Genomic DNA, 7,571 nt, shown 5'->3' with positions numbered 1-7,571 from the left:
GTGGAAGGTGTCAGTGCTTTCAACCAGCACTTGCTCAGCAATAACGTGGTCAAGAAACGCCCATTTTGGGCTCCATCAGGGTCTCTCAGCTCCTGACCTCATTACCTTGGTTCAAACATGGACAAAAGAGATGAATTCCAGAGGTGGGGTGAGAGTGACAACCCTTTAAAACAAGGCTGCCTTCACCCAAGTGTGGCATCAAGGGACCTTAGCAACACTGGAATCAATGGGTATCAGGGGCAAACACTCTGCTGGTTAGAATCATACCTGACACGTAGGAAGATGGTCATGGTTGATAAAGGCCAGTCAACTCAGCTCCAGGACAAGTCTGTAGGAGTCCCTCGGGCAGTGGCCTAGGCCCATACATCTTCAGGGCTGCTTGATCTATTGTAAGGTCAGAAGTGGAGATGTTCGCCAATGATTGCACAATATTCAGCAACATTTGTGTCTCCTTAGATACTGAAGCAGTCCATGTTCAAATACAACAAGATCTGGACAGTATCCAGGCTGACAAGTGGCAAGTAATATTCACGTCACACAAATACCAGCCCCTGACCATCACCAATAAAATACAATCTAAGCACTGCCCCTTGGCATTTAATGGTGTTACTGTCACTGAATCCACAGTGGACTGCAGCGGTTCAACAAGGCAGCTCACCACCACCTTCTCAAGGGGCAACCAGAAACAGGCAATAAATGCTGGCCCAGCCAGTCACACCCAGATTCACGATATAAATATAATTTTTTAAAAAACAGAGGAAGGTTGCTGGGATATCACAGAGATCGGTGCTCAGGTCCCAGCTGTTCACAATAACCATTAAATAATTGGTTGCAGGAATCAAATCCAATATATCCCAGCCTGCTGACAGAACTAAAGGATGTTGGATTGTGAGCGGGTGGGGAGTTTGTAAAAACGCTTCAAAGTGACTAAGACAAGTGGAGTGAATGGGCAAATACGTGGCAGATGGAGAGCAATGTGGGTAGAGGTGGCGGTGTGCCCTTTGGTGGGAACAAGAGATTGGCTGCTTTTCGTTTGAAAAGGGATTGTTTGAAACATGTTGATCTGAAAAGCGACGTATGGGCCTTTTCGTTGTTTCCTTCTGCGCGGCCCTCCGAGGTCCCTGCAGCGCAATGAATTCTGAAGCCAGAAGTCAATACTGGGAATGGCATTCATACGCTGCCCAGTGTACATTGACCCACCAAGTGGGGAGCTGTAACATTGCAAAGGATCTGGATCTCCCTGTACACCAGTCACTGAAAGCAATATTGCAGGAGCAAAAAGCAGTTGGGAAGATCAATGACGTGCTGATCTTCATTTCAGGGGGATTTGAATCCAGGAGTAAGCGTGTCTTACTGCAGCTGTACAGGGCTTTGGTGAGAGCCCATCTCAAACATGTGCAGTATTCTGTGCAGGTTTGGTCTCAGTACCTAATAAAGGACAAACCTGACATTGAGGTAGAGCAGTGAAGGATGACCAGACCGATCTTTGTGATGACAGGCTCGTTGTGGGAGCAGAGTTTGGGGCGACTGGGCCTGTATTCCATGGGGTTTAGGAAAATGGGTGGAGATCTCAGTGAGATATATAAAGCTCTGACAGGGTGAGACGGATTGGAAGCAGGGATAATAATTCCCCTGGCTGTGGTGTCCAAAACACGGCTCCACAGTATTAGGTACGGACAGGCCATTCTACAATGAGATGACAATAAATGTCTTCACTCAGCAACTGGTGAACCTGTGGAATGCACTCGAAGCTGGAAGCGAAGACAATGAATATAAATAAGAATTTAGAGACAGTAAAGGAATAGTGAGTGAGAAGGAGAACGATATGGAAATAAAGGGCCAGGTATCATTATATTGAATTGGGTAGCAAACTCGACCGACCAAAGGGACTACTGCACTTCCTACTTTATAGCTTCCCACAGTGAATCACATTAAGGGATGTGTACAGTGTGTGGGAAAAGTGCATTGAGGAGATGTTTGAACATGAACTGGAATGGGGAAGGCTCAATGTGTTGTATGGCCAACTCCATTCCCGATGTTTCTATGTAGTCTGTAAATGTTGTCACAAGCTCTCAGATGTTAGGAAGGAGGTCTCTGCAGGGTCAACAGGACTGTGTTTCTCATTCCCTTTTTCCGATACTGAGGCTGGGGCCGGGTGTTCTGTCTGGTATTATCCTTTAGACCTCGGAACAGTTTGATACAATAGAATGTCTTGTTTGGCGGATTCAGAGACCGTTGCAAAGTTTATCACATGTCTGTGTGTCTGCAGTCACGTTTAGGCCAGACCAGGAAAGCACGGGGGATTCACTTCCAGAAAGTACATTTGTGAAGCAAATTGGTGTGTACAATCGACCTTGGCTAGAAGGTCACTATTACTGACACCAGATTTTGCATCTTCATATTTTGTCAATTGTGTTTAAATTACACCAGCTTCCAAAGCATTAGCCTGGTCTGGATTAGTAATCCAGTGACCTTTCCACAACAGCACCATCTCTACATGGGGACCTATCGGAAATCATACTGAGCAGGTTATTTCTGTGCGACTTGATAACTCTGTCAAAAAGAACTCCCACCAATTTGACTGTCGTGGTGGGTCTGAGGGGGAGGTGGCTGGTCAGATTGTAATTATAATCCTTTTAGGAACTGGACATAGTTGAGTAATTTTCCACATTACCAGGGCGATGTCAGAGTTGGAGCTGGAATGAAACAGCTTCCCGAGGGGCACGGCTTGTTGTGCAGCACAAGTCTTCAGTCCTATTACAGGAATGGTGTCAGGGACGATTGCCTTTTTCGTACGTACTGTGTTCAGCTGTTTCTTCATGTCACGTACAGCAAATTGAATTGGTTGAAGACTGGCATCTGTGATTCTGTGGCTATCATGGTGAGGATGAGGTGGATCATCAACTCAACACTTCTGGCTGAGGTTGGTGCAGCTACCATCCTGGACTTTTACACTGATGTGCAGAGCTGTTCGATTACTGAGGGTGGGGATATTTGTGGAGCCCTTTGCTCCAGTCATTTGTTTAAACATCTATCACCATTTATGTCAGATTGTGACAGGATTGCGGAGCTTCGATCAGATCTGTTGGTCAAGTTTGGTAGCTTTAATGGGTTCGCGTCAGGTTTAGGTTCACGTGGTTCTGACCCAGTCATGTTCACCCACAGTCATTACTGAAACATCGATCATATTGATGGTAATGGCAGACTGAGGAAATTATTCGAGGCTTAAAGTTACAGGTTGTGGTTGAATGCTGTTCTGCTTCTCCTGCTGATGTAGTCTACAGCACGACATAAATACGCAGTTTTGAGCTGCAATATCGACAATGCAATTATGCTGTCTGTCCCTTAGTTCACATCGACACCCATTCACCCAACAGCCCTGTACTCAGTGACCTACTCTGGTTTCTGATGTGTAAATACTTCAATTTTCATACTTTCATTCTGCTGAGGGTCTCTCCCCAGGTCATGCTTTCAATCTGACACATTCTGCAAAACGAATTAACTGATTTTAATTCAATTGTTTAATTCACCTGAATCTTTTTCCTTGAGTAATACCATCTTCTGTGTTTAAAGTGAATGTGTTTCTTCTGTTTCTCTCCCTGACAATGATTAAGAGCTCTGTAGTGTCAGTGATGTCAGCGTTATGTAGTTTCAGAGCCAATGAATTCTCTGGATTCCCAATTATCTTCACCACATTGTATGTTTCCTCTTTTGGTTTGATGCCTTATCACTAATGGTTGCCTTGTCCTGCCATGAGAATGTTTCATCACCTTTGGGAGAATTTCTGATATCCTCTGAAATATCCCCAGAAGTTCCTGCCTTTGCTGTTCCATGGTCTGCCCTGCTCAGCTCCCTTTCTAATTAACTCTGGCCAGCTCCTCCTGAATGTCTTTTTCGTTATATTGCTTAATTATAATCACATTACATCAAGAAGAGAGCAATAGATATAAACCGAAAGATGGAGCTTTGAGAGAAGGGACGCAAAGAATAATTGGTAAATTTCTTAACTAGATACAAAGAGAGAAAGAGCGAGACAACATAGATGAGGAAATGTGAAAAATGAGAAAACTAGGTCATCAAAAGAAGTAGATGTATATCCCTCAATGTTTTGGCAATTCGTGTGTGCTGTGGTCCTTTGTATAGTGCATATACAACAGAGCAATGTGTTCAAATGCTGGCTCTGATGCCAGAAATTTTATCTCTAATAATATGACAGACACTAGCTTTGGAAAGTACCCAACAGGCCAATATATTGAATTCTTGTAGAAAGGGGATTAACTGAAATAGGTTGGGACACCAGAAGCAAGAATTTATAATTCACATCTTGATAAGAATGAGAGATTGGAGTGGAGAATTTCAGAAAAGGAGGGCACGTTGAGGGAAGGGGAACATATCATTTTAGATGAGAATCAAATGATGTTTTAATGTTTTATAAATTTTATACATCATATGTATCACTTTTAGTTAACTGTGTCTCCGTTGTTCATTTAGAATGTGTTGTGCACATATGAAAAATGTTACATATCTGCACACACACGTTAATTACACAGTGTGTATAAAATCATTTCTCCGCCATTGAAATGGTCCTGTTGTTGTGTTACCAGGATACACGAACACCAGCTGGCCACCAAAAGACATGACCCATTATCACTATGTTCCATACATACAGGCAAAGAAGGGCACCACTTTAATTGGGACAACGCACACACATACTAAGACACGCAAGGAAGTTCTTAGAGGAATGGCATTCTGACCAGAAGTCCGTCAATAAACACAGCAATTTAGATTCTATCTACCTTCTCTTGTAAAACAAAAGAACTGGAAATGACATCACCCATCTTAAGAACCCAAGACCTATAAATAGAGAGGCGCGACATACCACCAGCACTTCAGCAGAGACTCTCACTGATGATGTTACCTAGTCATAGTGTCGAATCGTCAGAACACAAACCTTCAAGCACAGCGACCTAACTGTTACATACAAATTGTTATTTTTCTTTTGTTAGTGGAATTTGGGAGTACTTTGTCACTCATGTATTAACAGATTATGAGGTGAGGTGAGCTTATTTGGGTTTGTGGTTTTAATTAACAGAAGTGCTCGACATAGATGTCTCCACAGTTTGGGGCCCTGCCGTATAGGATTTGGACAGATTTGAACAGATTTCGGGTACAAAATGGCCCAGCAAATTCCAACACGTTGCAATTAGTGACCTAGATCTTCAAATAAAACCGGTCGGAAAGTCTGTTTAATTTTGTTTACTTGTGGTTGTTTGAATTAAAAGTGAGGGAAATGGCTTTTAACGTTACTAAAGAGATTCCCAAATTTGCCAAGAAAGTTTAGAAAGACAGAAGCAGGACATTTTTTAGAATTAGCAAATAGGTTGGAATTGGGTTTAACCAGGGACAAAAGGAAACCAGAAATTATAATGGAGTTGGTCAAGCACTTTGATGTATCAAAGAAACAGACAAGTGCAGTCGAGTTAGAAAAAACTTAAATTGCAAATATGGCAACTGAAGTTAGAAGATAAAGAAAGAGACGGAAACATAGAGAGAAAAAAGAGAAGGAGAGGAAAAAGAAAGAGACAGAGAATTTGAGATTCAGAAGTTGGGAATTAGACAACAAAGTTAAATTAACAGGATGGAGATGAAGGGAGAACGTCGGGATATATACAACTATGTTAGTACCTTGCCTTATTTCGGTGAGAAAAATGTCAAAACCTTTTTTTATTTCATTTAAAAAAAATGAATCGGCAGATGACGTGTCCAGTGAACTTGTGGGTAATGCTCGTTCAGACTAAGCTGGTGGGCACAGCTGGTGAGGTATGTGCAGCGCTGTCAGATGAGGGGTCAAGAGATTATCAAGATGTCAAATTGGCTATTTGGATTGGTTATGAATTGGTACCAGAAGCATATAGACAGAGGTTAATAAAAATAGAGACGGAACCAGGTCAGACTTATGTTAAGTTTGAACAAATTAACTGCAGTCATTTTGATAAATGGGTGCTGGACTTAAAAATAGATAAGACCTGTGAGGCTCAAAGGTAGATTATTCTGCTGGAGAAGTTAAAAGACTCACTTCCAGAGATGGTAAGAATTCATGTGCACGAACAGAATGTTCGAGAAGTGAGAAGCGCGGCAGAAATGGCAGGTAAATATGCATTGGTGCATGAGATGAAATTTAGCTTCCGGGAGAATTTCCATGCTATGAGGGATAGAAATTGGGAGAAGGGAAGTTCACACATTACAAAGCGAACAATAGTTTACCACAAGTGAAAAAAGAAGCACAAAGGGGTTGAAAGGGGGTGAAAGGTCTCAGGTGTTCTCAGTATAAGGGCGTGGAACACATAAAATGACAGTTCCGATGGTTTAAGAAGGGCACTGGGAAAAGGTGTTTTCATTGAAGTAAGCTGGGACACACTGTGATGGTCGTTGAATGAAGGCACTTTGAGAAAGATGTGGCAGAAGAGGCTAAGCCCAGTGGCATTAGTGAAACTGGTAAAGGAAACCTCAAGTAGAGCCGAGGAGCTGCAGGAGAGTGCTCAGCCGAGGCAGGGGCTGGGTATGGAGTCAGTACCTGATCTCTGAAAGAATTCGCCTCTGTGGATAAAGTTTACTCAGAAAGATCAGGGGGAGAAGGACAAGAAGTTATAATTTTGTGAGATATGGGATCTGCTCAGTCTGTAATAGTTGAGAAGTGAGGCCCCGGAAAAGCACAACAGATCAGGCAGCATCCAAACAGCAGAACAATCGAATATCAGGCAGTTACCCATCGTCAGGAACATGGTGGGGGGGACAAGGGGACTGAAAGATAAATACGAGGGTAGTAGCTGGGCTGGTGGGAGGGTCACTGGGAAGGCGATAAGAAGATGTAGGTGGGAGTAATATTGATATGTCGGTTGGGAGGATGGAGTCGGTAGGTGGGAAAGAAGCTGGCCAGTTAGGGCGGTTCAAGAGGGCAGTGCTAGGTTGAATGTTTAGATCTGGGAGAGGTTGGGGGAGGGGAGATTTGGAATTTGGTGAAGTCAACGTTGATGATGGTTCTAGTTTGAGGGTTCTCGTTGTCCTACCACCTATCCACAACACCCTCCTCTCCGACCTATCACCATCACACCCACCTGCGTCTACCTATCGCCTTCCAATCTATCTTACACCCAGCTCCACTCCCACTCTCCTATTTATTTCTCGGCCAAGTTCCCCCTCCCTTACCCCACCCCCCACTTTCCTGATGAAGGATTTAGGCCTGAAACGTCAACTCTTCTGCCCCTCAGATGCTACCTGGTTGGCTATGCTTTCCCAGCCCCACACTTTTCAACTCTCATCTCCAGCATCTGCAGCCCTCACGTTTTCTCGGCGTCTAATGGTGAGAGATGAAAATATTTTCACTCTTTCTGACATATTAATCAAGATCGTGACAATTTGTGGAATGGGGTTAGAAATTAAGCATTCCCTTGTGTAACATCAGGATGGAATGCCAAATCAAGGTTGGGGAAGTAACAGTGACAGTGAGTTACAGAGTGTCATTTCCAGGAATACAGTTTATTCTTGTGAACGATTTAACAGGATCCAAGGTG

Source organism: Chiloscyllium punctatum, chromosome 6 (assembly GCF_047496795.1).
Source record: "Chiloscyllium punctatum isolate Juve2018m chromosome 6, sChiPun1.3, whole genome shotgun sequence".
Taxonomy (NCBI): Eukaryota; Metazoa; Chordata; class Chondrichthyes; order Orectolobiformes; family Hemiscylliidae; genus Chiloscyllium; species Chiloscyllium punctatum.
Note: the sequence above shows the minus strand (reverse complement) of the source record.